This window comes from Bubalus bubalis, chromosome 8 (assembly GCF_019923935.1).
Source record: "Bubalus bubalis isolate 160015118507 breed Murrah chromosome 8, NDDB_SH_1, whole genome shotgun sequence".
In the NCBI taxonomy this organism is placed as follows: domain Eukaryota; kingdom Metazoa; phylum Chordata; class Mammalia; order Artiodactyla; family Bovidae; genus Bubalus; species Bubalus bubalis.
Window position 1 is genome coordinate 59232187 of NC_059164.1, and position 18940 is coordinate 59251126.

Consider the following 18940-nt stretch of genomic DNA (forward strand, 5'->3'; position numbering starts at 1 on the left):
TTAAAAAGATTTCATCATAAATAATACATGGCATTGATCTAAACATCAAGCAGGAAATTTTTCTGCATACTTTTGATCTTGAAAAAAATGAGTCATGCATTGAGAGTTGGAATATTGATGTGCAGATGAATTTTTCTATTACTAGCTAAATTGAACAATTCTGTCAACTAATTTGGTGTTCAAGTACATGCTTTCTTCTTTTTTAGATTACACTGTTTTTCTGTGGATGAGTGAGTGGGTTAAAACACAGCTGTCAGGGAAAAAGCTATAGAGAAGGGTGAGGGTAGAGATATTGACCAAGATGCATCTGTGTTAGAGAAACTTTCTTCAAGGAATGGCCTGTTTGAATTAGCATTTTTAACCTATTCACCACCCTCTGATTTTTTGGTTGCTTGACCACCTCATCTCCAGTGAACTTTTTCTCCATTCCTTCTCAGCCACCTCATTTCCATGGTAAGTGGTAGACCTTTGTCATTTCCAGTACTTGCATCCGCTTTGAAAATTGTCCGCTTCAAGCTCTTCATTCTGACCACCAGCTTCTGTTCTTTAGCATAGTTATTGGAACAGCTTACATTGTAACCAACCCTTTTCCATGGCCCATCATCCCTGCAGTAGATTATATTTTCCAAATATGGCTGCAGAATATCTCTCATCCTATATTCTCCACAGTGTGACCTTGCCACTCCATTATCAAGAGGTAGAGTTTATTTCTCTACCTTTTTCTGGAAGAGTGTGGCTGCTTTGATTGATAAGAGTACAGTAAAAGTGACTGCTAATTCCAAACTCAGCCTGTAATGGGCCTAACAGCTTTCATTTCCTCTTTGGAGCTTTTGCTTCCTCTTAGAATACCAGGTGCCATGTAAGATGTGTGATTACCCTGAGATCATGCTGGAAAAACCAAAGTCACATGGAAAAACTGGAAAGTGAGATACCAGACATGGAGTGAAGAAGCCACCTTGAAATTGATTCTCAAGCCCATCACTCCAGGCTTCAAATGCAGCAGAGACAATCTCTTAGCTGAGCTCTTCCTAAATTCCTTTTGGGGTGGATTGTTAGGAAGTGTTTTAGGATGTGTTTTCCAGAGAAACAATTTCCCAGATCTGCAGCTGGTGAGCTGAAGACTCAGAAGAGCCCAAGGTGTAGTTCTAGTTCAAATCTGAAGGCCTAAGAACTGGGAGACCTGATTGTATAAGTTCTAGTCTGGGTTTGAGTTTGAAGGAAGGATAGTCAATGTCCCAATTCAAAGGCAGGGTAAGAGTAAATTCTGCCTTACTCTTCTGTGCTGTGCTTAGTTGCTCAGTCATGTCTGACTTTGCAACCGTATGGACTGTAGCCCACCAGGCTCCTCTGTCCCCTGGATTCTCCAGGGAAGAATACCAGAGTGGGTTGCCATGCCCTTCTCCAGGGGATCTTCCAACCAAAGGATCGAACCCAGGTCTCCCACATTGCAGGCAGATTCTTTACCATCTGAACCACCAAGGGATGAGGCCTACCTATATTAGGGAGGGCAATCTACTTTACTCGGTCCACTCATTCAAATGTTAATCTCATTCAGAAACACTCACAGATAGACCCAGAATAACATCTAACCAAATATCTGGGCACTTTGGCCCAGCCAAGTTGACATATTAACTGTTACAGGTAGCAATAGATAACCAACACTATCCCCCTTCTGTATTCACCTCCATCCTTACTCTGATGCTGTGAACCATCATAACTGCTCACCAGTAAAACCTTAAACAATATTGATCCCCTGTCTACTGTTCTCACTTGCCTAAACTCCATCTCGTTGAACTCAAATACCTGTCTGCCTTTTTCTACTTCAGAGTAGTTAGACTTAGCTGGAGAATATCATACCAATGGACAGGCTTAATTCCACATTCATATCCAGAAACCCCAATTGGACCCAGCAGCATTATTGTATTTCTCAAGTGAGTTCATATGTCCAGTCTGATTCTTCCTCACACTGCTCCCTTCCCATCCTACTACCCCTTCCTACTCTCCCAAGGTGAGGATCCCATCTCATGCTTCTCTGAAAAAGAAAAAAATCCGAAACATCTCTATAAACCAAAATAGACTGTTAATACAGTAGTAGTTGAATGAACTACATGTACATGTACCAACATGACTAAATACCCAAATTATGTGAAAAAGGTAAATTGCAAAACGTCTGGCAACAGTCTACTGTGTGCTGTGCTGTGCTGTGCTGTGCTGTGCTTAGTCTCTCAGTTGTCTCCAAATCATGCGACCTGGTGGACTACCCCACCAGGCTCCTGTGTCCATAGGAATTCTCCAGGCAAGAATACTGGAATGGGTTGCCATGTCCTCCTCCAGGGGATCTTACCAACCCAGGGAACAGTCTACTACTTAATTAAATTTTTAAAATACACAAAACAATAGCATGCTGCTTATGTTTACATTCCTGCATAAAAGAAACACACCAACTTCAGGATAATGATTACTTCTCAGGAGGCAAGAAGGGGTGACGGTGGAGAGAGCTTATGTGTTATTCCTTTAAAAGAGAAAAGTGAGGAGCTGAATAAAGATGACAAATTTTGTTACTGACAAATAATAGGTACAGGTCTACTATTTTTTAAAATGTTTCAGAATTTAAAGTTACATATTTTAGTTGAAATGACAGAATACTGTTAGGCTTATTAAAGTAACTAAAGAAGGAAATGATAACCCACTCCAGTATTCTTGCCTAGAGAATCCCATGAACTGACCAGCCTGGGGAACTACAGTCCATGGTGTCACGAAGAGTCATACACAACTGAAGTGACTGAGCATGCAAACTTGGATTTGAAGTTAGGCTCTGTGCTAGGCAGAAGAATAGCCCCTCCTCACTAACTGTCTGAAAAGGGGCAATTTCCCTTTTTAGTAAGTGGCTAAAGCGGGGTGGAATGGGGTAGAGGGGAGCAGGTCACAAACTTCTTTAGTTCTCTGCAGCAGTAAAATAAGAGCCAAATGAGGATGACATTTTTGCATATCATTTTCCCACTTGCTAGCACATTCCAGTTTCATGTCTCTCCTTGAGCTGTAATAACAGACTGGCCCACTTCTCTATTCCCAGAGAAATTCCCGGCTCTACGATCAAGATGGGGTGGAGATGCACCAGGGGTAGACCTGATGGCGTCCCAGACCAGTGTCCAGTTTCTCACCATTAAAAACTTGCTTGCCTCTCATGTCACGCAGGGTGCAATCAAAGTAACCTTCCAGAATGCTTCCCAAGCTAAGATCACTGGGGAAAACATTCGTCACCTGAGTGCCAGTGTATGACCCTGAGTATATTCCTGATCACAATAAGTCTGATATAAACATAAAACCACAATGTTACTTCCAAGCGTCACCACATGAGTATAAGTGATAGCAAAAGAGATGGTGAAGGGCTGGCCAGTGAGGAAAAAGTGATATTTTTCCTTGAGTTATTAGGCCCAGTCCTTCAGTTCATTCCCACAGATTCCACAGAAAGAATATTTGAGTAGTTGGGACAAAAGTTACTGGAGAGCCTCCTCTGGTCCCACTAAAAGCTAGTGTTACCAAAGGAAGAAGCCTGCTGTACTTCCTATCTGAGTAACCTTTAACCTGAGAGACGCTCTTGGAGCTTGAGCTCCATCTAGCTTCTGAACTTTGGATTCTTAGTAAGGCTGGGCTCTTCCTGACTACCAATCCAAGTTTGGGACATAAGTGACAGTACACAGTAACATCATGGACAGCAACTCCCTTGAAAATCTGTGATCTGACAGATGAGGTTAGTAGTTCTAATTCCCAAGAAGTTTTGAAATTGTCAGACAATTGGTCCACATGCTTTGTCCATTTCTGGTTGCTCCCCTCACAGGGAGGTTGGATGTCCTTGGCATTGGCAGGTCGGTATAAACCCCCAATGAGGCGCCCCTTTTTGAAGCTGCCTTCAGTAATTACGAGGCATCTCATTCAAAACAGCAGAGCAGGGCTCCTCACTTGCCTCGCCCAGGACGTGTCATTCATTCACACTAGCACACCTTAGAGTTAGTTCAGTCACTCGGTTCAGTTCAGTTCAGTTTAGTTGCTCAGTCATGTCCCACTCTTTGTGACCCCATGAATCGCAGCACGCCAGGCCTCCCTGTCCATCACCATCTCCCAGAGTTCACTCAAACTCACGTCCATTGAGTCGGTGATGCCATCCAGCCATCTCATCCTCTGTCATCCCCTTTTCCTCCTGCCCCCAATCCCTCCCAGCATCAGAGTCTTTTCCAATGCGTCAACTCTTCGCATGAGGTGGCCAAAGTACTGGAGTTTCAGCTTCAGCATCATTCCTTCCAAAGAACACCTAGGGCTGATCTCCTTTAGAATGGACTGGTTGGATCTCCTTGCAGTCCAAGGGACTCTCAAGTCTTCTCCAACACCCCAGTTCAAAAGCATCAATTCTTCAGTGTTCAGCTTTCTTTATAGTCCAACTCTCACATCCATATATGACTACTGGAAAAACCATAGCCCTGACTAGACAGATTTTGTCAGCAAAGTAATGTCTCTGCTTTTGAATATGCTATCTAGGTTGGTCATAACTTTCCTTCCAATGAGTAAGCATCTTTTAATTTCATGGCTGCAGCCACCATCTGCAGTGATTTTGGAGCCCAAAAACATAAAGTCTGACACTCTTTCCACTGTTTCCCCATCTATTTCCCATGAAGTGATGGGACCAGATGCCATGATCTTCGTTTTCTGAATGTTGAGCTTTAAGCCAACTTTTTCACTCTCCTCTTTCACTTTCATCAAGAGGCTTTTTAGTTCCTCTTCACTTTCTGCCATAAGGGTGGTGTCATCTGCATATCTGAGGTTGTTGCTATTTCTCCCCACCATCTTGATTCCAGCTTGTGCTTCTTCCAGACCAGCGTTTCTCATGATATACTCTGCATATAAGTTAAATAAGCAGGGTGACAATATACAGCCTTAAAGTACTCCTTTTCCTATTTGGAACCAGTCTGTTGTTCCATGTCCAGTTCTAACTGTTGCTTCCTGACCTGCATATAGGTTTCTCAAGAGGCAGGTCAGGTGGTCTGGTATTCCCATCTCTCAGAATTTTCCACAGTTTATTGTGATCCACATAGTCAAAGGCTTTGGCATAGTCAATAAAGCAGAAATAGATGTTTTTCTGGAACTCTCTTGCTTTTTCCATGATCCAGTGGATTTTGGCAATTTGATCTCTGGTTCCTCTGCCTTTTCTAAAACCAGCTTGAACATCTGGAAGTTCACGGTTCACATATTGCTGAAGCCTGGCTAGTAAAGTTAGTAAAGTACAGCAGAAAACGTGTTTGCTAGGAAAACAAAGAACTAGAGCTCCAAGCATCCTTACCTTGTCCTGAAGAATCCCAGATGATCCCCCAAAATGAAAGGTCATTGCTAAACCACGAAGATGCTGGTATTCTTGGCCTCCAGAGGAGAAGAATTCAATCCGGAGCCAGAGATGAGGCTTGATGGCTCAAAGCTTTTGTATAATAATTTTTTCTTTAAAGTATAAAAGAGATAGAGAAAGCTTCTGACGTAGACATCAGAAGGGGGCAGAGAGAGTGCCTCCCTGCTAGTCTTTAGCCGAATGTTACATAGCTACTAGCAAGCTGTTAATTATAGAAAGGAGATGTCTCAAAACTCAAAACTGAGTGGCACCAGGCCCCTCACCCACAACATGCATTTTGAGATAACATTAGCACCAGGTGAGTTATCCCAGGCCATAAAGCAGTTGACATGAATCTTGAAGAAAGGCAGATTTCCAAGTAAATATAGAGTTTCATTAACATAGATTAGGAGAACAATGTATGAGTAAAACATACTGGTTTGTCAAGTTAGTTCTGAATCTTAGGTGGAACTGACTTGAAGACACAGTCTAGGGCAAATACACAGTTCATTAACATGGCTTAAGACAAACTTTTCCATAAGAAAAACGCATTGGTTAGCTCAAGGTTTGAGAAAAGTTAAGTTCTGGTGGAGCCAGGTGTCATCATGGCAACGCAGAATTTTAAGGGAAACCTCTTTTTAAATTTGTATAGAGAAGGGGAAAAACTCTTGAACATTTGTTTGTTTCCTCCTGCTGCTAAAGAGAGAGATAAAAAATGTCTGACACTTGCAGCCTATTTCCTCTGTTTGGAGACCTCTGGCCTTCCTGCCTGTTACCCTCTCAATTTTATATCAAAAATCTCAAAATATTGCCTCCTCTGTACTCTTTCCAAGGAAGACATTGGAAAATGCATCCTAGGGAAATTAGGCCATAAAAGAAAATCAAATCTAGAATGGTTTCCTAGATGACAATTTTTCACTCAACTGAAATCCCAAGTTGTTGGTGAAGGGCAGTTCCAACGTGACAACTGGACTACAGACCTAGAGAGCCACCCATCCAAACTGGAATAGGTCAGATAGCTCAAAGACAGAGATGAAATTTGATAGAATAATGTGTTGAACATCAGAGGAAACTTACATATCTAAGGTAGCATTTAGAGGTGACAAAATACTAAGTACAGGGAAAACTACATACAAATCAGACAAATATTGATGCAAAATGTATAGCAAAGATTAGGCCATTGTATCTTGGCACATTGCTCTAGCCACACGTTCCGGGAAACAAACTCACTCAAAAGGACAATGCAGATCAGTTCAGTTCAGTTCAGTCAATCAGTTGTGTCCGACTCTTTGCAACCCCATGAACTGCAGGACGCCAGGCCTCCTGTCCATCACCAACTCCCGGGTCCACCCAAACCCATGTTCATCGAGTCGGTGATGCCATCCCACCACCTCACCCTCTGTTGTCCCCTCTCCTCTTGCCCTCAGTCTTTCCCAGCATCAGGGTCTTTTCAAATGAGTCAGCTCTTCGCATCAGGTGGCCAAAGTATTCGAGTTTCAGCTTCAACATCAGTCCTTCCAATGAACACCCAGAACTGATCTCCTTTAAGATGGACTCGTTGGATCTCCTTGCAGTCTAAGGGAGTCTTAAGAGTCTTCTTCAACACCACAGTTCAAAAGCATCAATTCTTCAGAGCTCAGCTTTCTTTATAGTCCAACTCTCACATCCATACATGACCACTGGAAAAAGCATAGCCTTGATTAGATGGGCCTTTGTTGGCAAAGTAATGTCTCTGCTTTTTAATATGCTATCTAGGTTGGTCATACTTTCCTTCCAAGGAGTAAGCGTCTTTTAATTTCATGTCTGCAGTCACCATCTGCAGTGATTTTGGAGCCCAGAAAAATAAAGCCAGCCACTGTTTCCCCATCTATTTGCCATGAAGTGATGACTCATTGGAAAAGACTCTGATGCTGAGAGGGATTGGGGGCAGGAGGAGAAGGGGACGACAGAGGATGAGATGGCTGGATGGCATACCGACTCGATGGACATGAGTTTGGGTGAACTCCGGGAGTTGGTGATGGACAGGAAAGCCTGGTATGCTGCAGTTCATGGGGTCACAAAGAGTCGGACACAACTGAGCCACTGAACTGAACTGAAGTGACGGAACCAGATGACATGATCTTAGTTTCTGAATGTTGAGCTTTAAGCAAACTTTTTCTCTCTCCTCTTTCACTTTCATCAAGAGGTTTTTAGTTCTTCTTCACTTTCTGCCATAAGGGTGGTGTCATCTGCATATCTGAGGTTATTGATATTTCTCCTGGCAATCTTGATTCCAGCTTGTGCTTCCTCCAGCCCAGCGTTTCTCATGATGTACTCTGCATCTAAGTTAAATAAGCAGGGTGACAATATACAGCCTTGACATACTCCTTTTCCTATTTGGAACCACTCTGTTTTTCCATGTCAGTTCTAACTGTTGCTTCCTGACCTACATACAGGTTTATCAAGATGCAGGTTAGGTGGTCTGGTATTCCCATCTCTTTCAGAATTTCCCACAGTTTATTGTGATGCGCACAGTCAAAGGCTTTGGCATAGTCAATAAAGCAGAAAATGCAGTTTATTACACCGGCGAGCCCAAGGCAGAGTCTCCTCTTCGGCAAGGACCCCAGCTGACTTTTGTGAAAACCTTTTATACCTTAAGTGTACTGCTCAAGCCCACATCCCCAAATTCCTTAAAGCTAGCCTGGAAAGTGTTAAAGGGAGATACAATCAGGTTACAGCCATGATTCATAATCAGAAGGGTCAGCTGATTATATATTGTAGCCTACACAAATGGGTGCCATAAAGATTACAAAGGTGATTGACTACATAGGGGATTATTACATTTTTCTGGGGGATGGAAAATCTTGGTATGGAATCTGGTGTTTATCAGTACGGGAGGCCAGTTTAGCCGTAGGTATGTTATCCCCATGCTACTAGGCACATAGTCCAAAGCTCACTGCAAGTGCAAAAAGTTTTCTTCTTTTTCAAGATGGAGTCAGCTCTGCCTGACTCCTGAAAATTCCTTTCCTCCCTCAACATAACTGTATTTACATGGTCAAAATAATGTAAGCATAATATAAATACTGACAAAATGGGAAGATGAGGTATGGCATGGGAGGATGTGTTTACATGTGCATAGGTTTGTACTAAGGCCAGGAGCAAGGGATTTGAAGATAAGGTGATTAAAGAGAGCAAAATCTTCATCAGTAGGATATCAAAAGATAATACCTAAATTCAGACTCTTTGAAATGCAAATTAAATGTGTTAATTTTGAGATATATAGATAAATACACAGAGTCTGTGTGTATGACTGGAAGATATTAACTCCAGGGAGCAGAAAATGAAGGACAGCCATTTTTGTAATAGGTTTCATAGAAACCTGACTTTTTAAGCATATGTGTCAGAGGTATGGGTTCACTCCTATTCATCCTTCAGAACTGACCTGTTCCTTATTTTATTTGGAAAGCCTTCATTTGCTCTTCCAGATGCCCTTCTTATTTACTTTATTAGACATCTTTACTTACCCTATGATAATACCTATCATCTAGTATCATTATTGCTCTTGTCTTCTAACCCCAGTGTAAGTTTTCATACCCTTAAAGTGTGTGTGTGTGTTTTTACAAGTTTTTTTACTTCATTGCCTAGCACAATTCCTAGTACATAGTAGAAGCCCCATAAATATTTGTGAAGTGAATAACAGCACCTGCTAAAACCATATTTCAGGAGCTATTTGCCAGGTCTAATTCTAGCTCCACAGTGAGACAACTACCAAATAAACTAACTAATTTGTAGCTCCATGAGTGTATTATTACTCCAGTATTCAAACAGGCTCTGTTAAATTATTAACGTGAATTGTAAGGTAAATAAACTACTTTAAATCTTTTATAGCATGCTATAAACAGTACCTAGTAAAGGCAAAGTAACAGTCCTTCCAGACTAGTGTTTTGTAACTTGGAGGTCTTTGGGAAGCCCCTAGGAAAGTCACTAGAGAATACCCTAAAATTGAATGCAAAATTTTGTGTGCAGGCATTTTTCTAGAAAGGGAACCCATAATTCCTGTTAAATTAGGAAGGAGAGAATGATTTCAGAAATTTAAATGGCATTGCTCAGGGCAGCATGCCTTACATTTTACATTGTGCCATTTTTTTTTTAGAAAGGTATAGGACTCTCTACATATTTTGTTTTCTAAAAATCTTGAAACATAGAGATGGGAAAGTTACTATTCTAGACTTGTGTATACAAAAACACCAATTCAGGTTTGTGATTTTAATTAATCAGGAATAGAACTCGAATTGAAAGAAAAATTTACCCATATCCAAAAGCAGGCTGTGTAAATTCTACAGAGAATTATTATGAGTTTTAGGCCAGTGTTATTTCATATTTTATGAAATATAAATTTTAATGTTCAAGTAGAACAATGCTATATAGAATGTCAGATAAATTAAATATTAAATAAGTATTACTTTTTATTGTTATAAAATACTGTGTAAGTTCAATTTGTTTGTTTCTTGATTACTGAAATATAATTCAAAATGAGAAGCAATAGAGCAGGAGCCAATTTCAGAGGAAGCCTAGTCTTTATTTTTTTTCAGTCCATGCTTCATGAATTTCATTAATAAAAAAACATGGTTTTTAAATATGCACAGTGGACTGGAATATCATAAATGTGAAATGGCATTAATTTTATTGGGCGTTCAACCTTGCTTAGTCTAGGTAAAAATACAGTCACTGATATGAGACTAGAACATATCTAAACCACAGAAAAATAAATCAGTCAATTCAGTGATGTGATATTAAACTATAAGAAGAAATTTGCGGGGAAGTAAAGAGGGAAGGGCAAAAGACAGCATTCCAATTATTCAAATAATCCCCAGAAAGTCATTAATAAGAAAGCATTCATCTATTCCTTTTTGGAACATCAAGTAATATGTTAATTCATTTCAGTTCTGTTTCTCAGTTCTGTCCCACTCTTTGCTACCCCATGGAGTGCAGCATGCCAGGCCTCCCTGTCCATCACCAACTCCCAGAGTTGATTCAAACTCATGTCCATTGAGTTGGTAATGCCATGCAACCATTTCATCCTCTGTTGTCCCCTTCTCCTGCCTTTAATCTTTCCCAGCATCAGGGTCTTTTCCAATGAGTCAGTTCTTCGCATCAGGTGGCCAAAGTATTGAAGCTTTGGCTTCAGCATCAGTCCTTCCAATGAATATTTAGGACTGATTTCCTTTAGGATGGACTGGTTAGATCTCTTTATAGTCCAAGAGACTCTCAACAGTCTTTTCCAACACCACAGTTTAAAGGCATCATTTTTTCAGTGCTCAGCTTTCTTTATAGTCCAGCTCTCACATCCATACATGACTACTGGAAAAACCATAGCTTTGACTAGACAGACCTTTGCTCGCAAAGCAATGTCTCACTTTTTAATAAGCTGTCTAGGTTGGTCATAACTTTTCTTCCAAGGAGCAAGCATCTTTTAATTTCATGGCTGCAGTCACCATCTGCAGTGATTTGGGGCACACACAAAAATAAAGTCTGTCACTGTTTCCACTGATTCTCCATCTATTTGCCATGAAGTAACACTGGGCTTCAGGAAGCACAAGCTGGAATCAAGATTGCCAGGAGAATTATCAATAACCTCAGATATGCAATGACACCACCCTCATGGCAGAAAGTAAAGAGGAACTAAAAAGCCTCTTGATGAAAGTGAAAAAAGAGAGTGAAAAAGTTGGCTTAAAGCTCAACATTCAGAAAATGAAGATCATGGCATCTGGTCCCATCACTTCATGGCAAATAGATGGGGAAACAGTGGAAACAGTGTCAGACTTTATTTTTTGGGCTCCAAAATCACTGCAGATGGTGACTGCAGCCATGAAATTAAAAGACGCTTACTCCTTGGAAGGAAAGTTATGACCAAGCTAGATAGCATATTAAAAACAAAGACATTACTTTGTCACCAAAAGTCCAGCTAGTCAAGGCTATGGTTTTTCCAGTGGTCATGTATGGATATGAGAGTTGGACTGTGAAGAAAGCTGAGCTCCGAAGAATTGATGCTTTTGAACTGAGGTATTGGAGAAGACTCTTGAGAGTCCCTTGGACTGCAAGGAGATCCAACCAGTCCATTCTAAAGGAGATCAGTCATGGGTGTTCTTTGGAAGGAATGATGCTAAAGCTGAAACTCCAGTACTTTGGCTACCTCATGCGAAGAGTTGACGCATTGGAAAAGACTCTGATGCCGGGAGGGATTGGGGGCAGGAGGAGAAGGGGATGACAGAGGATGAGATGGCTGGATGGCATTACCGACTTGATGGACATGATTTTGAGTGAACTCCAGGAGTTGGTAACAGACAGGGAGGCCTAACATGCTGAAATTCATGGGATCGCAAAGAGTCGGACACGATTGAGTGATTGAACTGAACTGAATGGGACCAGATGACATAATCTTAGTTTTCTGAATGCTGAGTTTTAAGCCAACTTTTTCGTTCTCCTCTTTCACTTTCATCAGGAGGCTCTTTAGTTCTCCTTCACTTTCTGACATAAGGGTGGTGTCATCTGCATATCTGAGGCTATTGATATTTCTCCCAGCAATCTTGATTCCAGCTTGCGCTTCATCCAGCCCAGCATTTCTCATGATGTATTATGCATATAAGTTAAATAAGCAGGGTGACAATATACAGCCTTGACGAACTCCTTTTCCTGTTTGGAACCAGTCTGTTGTTCCATGTCAGTTCTAACTGTTGCTTCCTGACCTACATACAGGTTTCTCAAGAGGCAGGTCTGGTGGTCTGGTATTCCCATCTCTCAGAATTTTCCACAGTTTATTGTGATGCGCACAGTCAAAGGCTTTGGCATAGTCAATAAAGCAGAAATAGATGTTTTTCCGGAACTCTCTTGCTTTTTTGATGATCCAGCAGATGTTGGCAATTTGATCTCTGATTCCTCTGCCTTTTCTAAAACCAGCTAGAATATCTGGAAGTTCACAGTTCATGAACTGTTGAATCCTGACTTGGAGCGACCGAACTGAACTGAACTTACTAGCATGTGAGGTGAGTGCAGTTGTGCAGTAGCTTGAGCATTATTTGGCATTGCCTTTCTTGGAATGAAAACTGACCTTTTCCAGTCCTGTGGCCACTGCTGAGTTGTCCAAATTTGCTGGCATATTGAGTGCTGCACTTTCACAGCATCATCTTTTAGGATTTGAAATAGCTCAACTGGAATTCTATCATCTCCACTAGCTTTGTTCATAGTGATGCTTCCTAAGGCCCACTTGACTTCACATTCCAGGATGTCTGGCCCTAGGTGAGTGATCACACCATTGTGATTATCTGGGTTGTGAAGATCTTTTTTGTATAGTTCTGTGTATTCTTGCCACCTCTTCTTAATATGTTTGGCTTCTATTAGGTCCATACAATTCCTGTCCTTTATTGTGCTCATCTTTCCCTTGGTATCTCTAATTTTCTTGAGGAGATCTCTAGTCTTTCCCATTCTGTTGTTTTCCTCTATTTCTTTGCACTGATCACTGAGGAAGGCTTTCTTATCTCTCCTTGCTATTCTTTGGAACTCTGCATTCAAATGGGTATATCTTTCCTTTTCTCCTTTGCCTTTCACTTCTCTTCTTTTCATAGCTATTTGTAAGGTCTCCTCAGACAACTATTTTTCCTTCTTGCATTTCTTTTTCTTGGGGATAGTCTTGATCACTGCCTCCTGTACAATGTCATGAACCTCTGTCCATAGTTCTTCAGGCACTCTATCAGATCTAATCCCTTGAGTCTATTTGTCACTTCCACTGTATTGTCTTAAGGGATTTTATTTAGGTCCACGTGTCTCTGATGGTAAAGCATCTTCCTACAATGCGGGAGACCCGGGTTCATCCCTGGGTTGGGAAGATCTCCTGGAGAAGGAAATGGCAACCCCACTCCAGTATTATTGCCTGGAAAATCCCATGAGCGAAGGAAACTGATAGACTACAGTCCATGGGGTCGCAAAGAGTCAGACACGACTGAGCGACTTCACTTTTTTTCTTTCTTTCTTTTCATACCTTAATGGTCTAGTGGTTTTTCTCTACTTTCTTCAATTTAAGTCTGAATTTGCCAATAAGGAGTTCCTGTTCTGAGCCACAGTCAGCTCCCAGTCTTGTTTTTGCTGACTGTATGGAGCTCCTCCATCTCTGGCTGCAAAGAATATAATCAATAGGTATTGATCACCTGGTGATGGCCATGTATAGAGTCTTCTCTTGTATTGTTGGAAGAAGGTGTTTGCTATGACCAGTGTATTCTCTTGGCAAAAGTCTGTTAGCCTTTGCCCTGTTTCATTCTGTACTCCAGGGCCAAATTTTCTCATTACTCCAGGTACTTCTTGATTTCTTCCTTTTGCATTCCAGTCCTCTATAATGAAAAGGACATCTTTTTTGGGTGTTAGTTCTATAAGGTCTTATAGGTCTTCACAGAACCATTCAACTTCAGCTTCTTCAGCGTTGCTGGCTGAATTACTTGGATTACTGTGATATTGAATGGCTTGCCTTGGAAATGAACCGAGATCATTCTGTCATTTTTGAGATTGCATCCAAGTACTGTATTTTGGACTCTTGTTGAGTATGGTGGCCACTCCATTTCTTCTAAGGGATTCTTGCCCACAGTAGTAGATATAATGGTCATCTGAGTTAAATTCACCCATTCCAGTCCATTTTAGTTTGCTGATTCCTAAAATGTCAACATTGACTCTTGCCATCTCTTGTTTGACCACTTCCAATTTGCCTTGATTCATGGACCTAACATATTCCAGGTTCCAATGCAATATTGCTCTTTACAGCATTGGACTTTTCTCCATCACAGTCACATGGACAACTGGTTGTTGTTTTGTTTTGGCTCTGTCTCTTTATTCTTTCTGGAGTTATTTCTCCACTGATCTCCAGTAGCATATTGGGCACCTACTGACCTGGGGAGTTCATCTTTTAGTGTCCTATCTTATTGCTTTTTCATACTGTTCATGGGGTTCTCAAGAAAAGAATACTGAAGTGGTTTGCCATTCCCTTCTCCAGTGGACCATGTTTTGTCAGAACTCTCCATCATGACCCATCCATCTTGGGTGGCCCTACATGGCATGGCTCATAGTTTCATTGAGTTAGACAAGGCTGTGGTCCATGTGATTAGACTGGTTAGTTTTCTATGATTGTGATTTTCAGTCTGTCTGCCCTCTAATGGAGAAGGATAAGAGCCTATGGAAGCTTCCTGATGGGAGAGACTGACTAAGGGGGAAACTGGGCCTTGTTCTGATGGGCAGGGACATGTTCAGTAAATCTTTAATCCAATTTTTTTTGGAGCTGTGTTCCCTCCCTGTTATTTACCTGGAGCCAAATTATGGTAGAGGTAATGAAGATCCCATGCAGGCACTGCTACACTCAGTGCCCCCAACCCTGCAGCAGGCCACCACTGACCCACACCTCTGCCAGAGACTCCTAGACACTCAAGGGTAAGTCTGGGTCAGTCTCTTGTGGCATCACCACTCCTGTCTCCTGGGTCCTGGTGTGCACAAAGTTCTGTTTGTGCCCTCCCAGAGTCTGTTTCCCCAGTCCTGTGTAAGTTCTGGTGTTCTATAAGTTAAAGATATATTTATTTTTCCTTGTTAAAATTTGGTGCTATGGAGGTTTGAAATATGCTGCAACATATCAACTTTCAGTTCACCTGTTTAGTATCATTAATTCAGGAAATGATAAAAAGCAAAGGGAAATAATTTGATGTTGAAACCATTTACCTCAGATTGGGACTTGAACACATGTGCTGGGACTTGAACCTGGCCAAAAGCCTGCTTGGGACTTGAACCCACCTGGCTGGGACTCTAACCCAGCCAAAACACTTGATATCTGGTTTCAGGACCTAATGAGCTCAGGTTCTTGATGTCTCATCACAGAAAGAATTCAATGAGAGACAAAGTGATAGGTAAGAAGTGGATTTGTTCAGATTCAAAGCAGACAAAGTGTGGGCCATCACAGAGGGTAAGTCAGGTGGCAGTGGAATGTGGTTGTTACTTTTTATAGGCTGGGCAATTTCATATGCTAATGAGTGGGAGGATTATTCCAACTATTTTGGGGAAAGGGTAGAGATTTCTAGGAATTGGGCTACTGCCCACTGCTTGGTCTTTTGACAGTGCCTTGGAACTGTCATGGAACCTTTGGTGGTTTAGTAACTAAGTCATGTCTGACTCTTGTGACTCCATGGTTGTAGCCTGCTGGTCTCCTCTGTCTGTGGAATTCTCCAGGCAAGAATACTGGAGTGGGTTGCCATTTCCTTCTCCAGGGGAACTTCCCAACCCAGGAATGGAACCCAGGTCTCCTGCATTGCAGGCAGATTCTTTACCTACTTAGCTAGGAGGAAAGCCTGGCACCTCTGGGTGTGTCATTTAGCTTGCTGATTGAGGATCAAGGTCTAATCTAAGTTGTCACTTGCCAGCCATCTCAGGACTCATTTGATTCTAATCGGTTTATGTTGTGTCCTTGGGCTATGTCATTCTTTCAAAAGTTGTGCCCTGCCCATTTCCCTCCTGTTACAATCTGTCTTTTGTCTTCTTTTTGTTAATCTGGAAAGAACTGAACCAGAACTTCCTGGTGGGGGGAAGGGGTTTGGTTGGCCCTATGTATCACTGAAGAACATGTTTAAATGTCAACTTTTAAATGCAAGTCAAAACTACAATGGGCTATCTCCTCACAATAGTCAGAATGGCTATCATCAAAAAATTCACAAACAATAAATGCTGGAGAGGGTGTGGAGAGAGAGGAACACTCCTATACTGTTGAAGGGACTGTAAACTGGTGCAGCCACTATGGAGAACATTACAGAGGTTCCTTGAAAAACTGAAAATAGACCTACCATATGACCCTGCAATCCCACTCCTGGGCATATACCCAGAGAAAAACATGACCCAAAAGTACGCATCCACCCCACTGTTCATTGCAGCACTGTTTACAATAGCCAAGACATAGAAGCAACCTAAATGTCCATCGACAGTTCAGTTCAGTCACTCAGTTGTATCCGACTCTTTGCGACCCCATGGACTGCAGCATGCCAAGCCTCCCTGTCCATCACCAGCTCCTGGAGTTTACTCAAACTTGTGTCCATTGAGTCAGTGATGTCATCCAACCATCTCATCCTCTGTCGTCCCCTTCTCCTCCTGCCTTCAATTTTTCCCAGCATCAGGGTTTTTTTCCAATCAGTCAGTTCTTCACATCAGGTAGCCAAAGTACTGGAGTTTCAGCTTCAGCATCAGTCCTTCCAATCAATATTCAGGACTGATTTCCTAAGGATTGACTGGTTTGATCACCTTGCAGTCCAAGGGACTATCAAGCGTCTTCTCCAACACCTCAGTTCAAAAGCACCAATTCTTCAGTGCTCAGCTTTCTTTGTAGTCCAGCTCTCACATCCATACATGAGTACTGAAAAACCATAGCTTTGGCTAGACAACTTTGATCCACTCCTCTGTCTGTGGACAGATATGGTATATATATATATATATATATATATATATATATATATATATAAACAATGGAATATTAAACAGGCATTAAAAGAATGAAATAATGCCATTTGCAGCAACATGGATAGACCTAAAGAGTGTCATGTTGGTGAAGAAAGTCAAACAGAGAAGGAGATATATCTTATGGCATCCCTTATATGTGGAATCTAAAAAATGATACAAATGAACTTATTTACAAAACAGAAACAGACTTCCAGACTTAAAGAACTAACTTATGATTGAGGGGGAAACAACGGGGGAAAGTGTTAGTTAGTGAGTTGGGGGCAGACAAGTACACACTGCTATATTTAAAATGGATAACCAACAAGGACCTACTGTATAGCACACAGAACTCTGCTCAATGTTATGTGGCATCCTGAATGGGAGGGGAGTTTAAGGGAGAATGGATACTTTATGTATGGCCCAGTCCCTTCACTCTTCACCTGAAACTATCACAACATTTTTAACCAGCTATACCCCAATACAAAAAAAAAAAAAAAGTCACCTCTTCTAAGAGAAAATCAGTTCAGTTCAGTTCAGTCGCTCAGTCGTGTCTCACTCTTTGCCACCCCATGAATCGCACAACGCCAGGCCTTCCAGTCCATCACCAACTCCCAGAGTTTACCCAAACTCATGTCCATCGAATCGATGATGCCATCCAGCCATCTCATCCTCTGTCATCCCATTCTCCTCCTGCCCCTAATCCCTCCCAGCATCAGGGTGTTTTCCAATGATTCAACTCTTTGCATGAGGTGGCCAAAGTATTGGAGTTTCAGCTTCAGCATCAGTCCTTCCAATGAACCTTCCAAAGGACTCATCTCCTTTAGGATGGACTGGTTGGATCTCCTTGCAGTCCAAAGGACTCTCAAGAGTCCTCTCCAAGACCACAGTTCAAAAGCATCAATTCTTTGGCACTCAGCTTTCTTCAGTCCAACTCTCACATCCATACATGACCACTGGAAAAACCATAGCCTTGACTAGATGGACCTTTGTTGACAAAGTAATGTCTCTGCTTTTGAATATGCTGTCTAGGATGGTCATAATTTTCCTTCCAAGGAGTAAGAATCTTTTAATTTCATGGCTGCAATCACCATCTGCAGTAATTTTGGAGCCCAAAAAAATAAAATCTGACACTGTTTCTACTGTTTCTCCATCTATTTCCATGAAGTGATGGGACCAGATACCATGATCTTTGTTTTCTGAATGTTGAGCTTTAAGCCAACTTTTCCACTCTCCTCTTTCACTTTCATCAAGAGGGTCTTTAGTTCCTCTTAACTTTCTGCCATAAGGGTGCTGTCATTTGCATATCTGAGGTTATTGGTAGTTCTCCCGGCAATCTTGATTCCAGCTTGTGCTTCCTCCAGCCCAGCATTTCTCATTATGTACTCTGCATATAAGTTAAATAAGCAGAGTGACAATATACAGCCTTGATGTACTCCTTTTCCTATTTGGAACCACTCTGTTGTTCCAGGTCCAGTTGTAGCTGTTGCTTCCTGACCTGCATATAGGTTTCTCAAGATGCAGGTCAGGTGGTCTGGTATTCACATTTCTTGAAAAAATTTCCCACAGTTTATTGTGATCCACATAGTCAAAGGCTTTGGCATAGTCAATAAAGCAGAAATAGATGCTTTTCTGGAACTCTCTTGCTTTGTTGATGATCCATCAGATGTTGGCAATTTGATCTCTGGTTCCTCTGCCTTTTCTAAAACCAACTTGAACATCTGGAAGTTCACAGTTCACCTATTGCTGAAGCCTGGCTTGGAGAATTTTAAGCATTACTTTACTAGCTTGTGAGAGGAGTGCAATTGTGCGGTAGTTTGAGCATTCTTTGGCATTGCCTTTCTTTGGGATTGGAATGAAAACTGACCTTTTCCAGTCCTGTGGCCACTGCTGAGTTGTCCAAATTTGCTGGCATATTGAGTGCAGTGCTTTCACAGCATCATCTTTTAGGATTTGAAGTAGCTCCACTGGAATTCTATCCCCTCCACTACTTTGTTTGTAGTGATGCTTCCCAAGGCCCACTTGACTTCACATTCCAGGATGTCTGGCTCTAGGTCAGTGATCACACCATCATGATTATCTGGATTG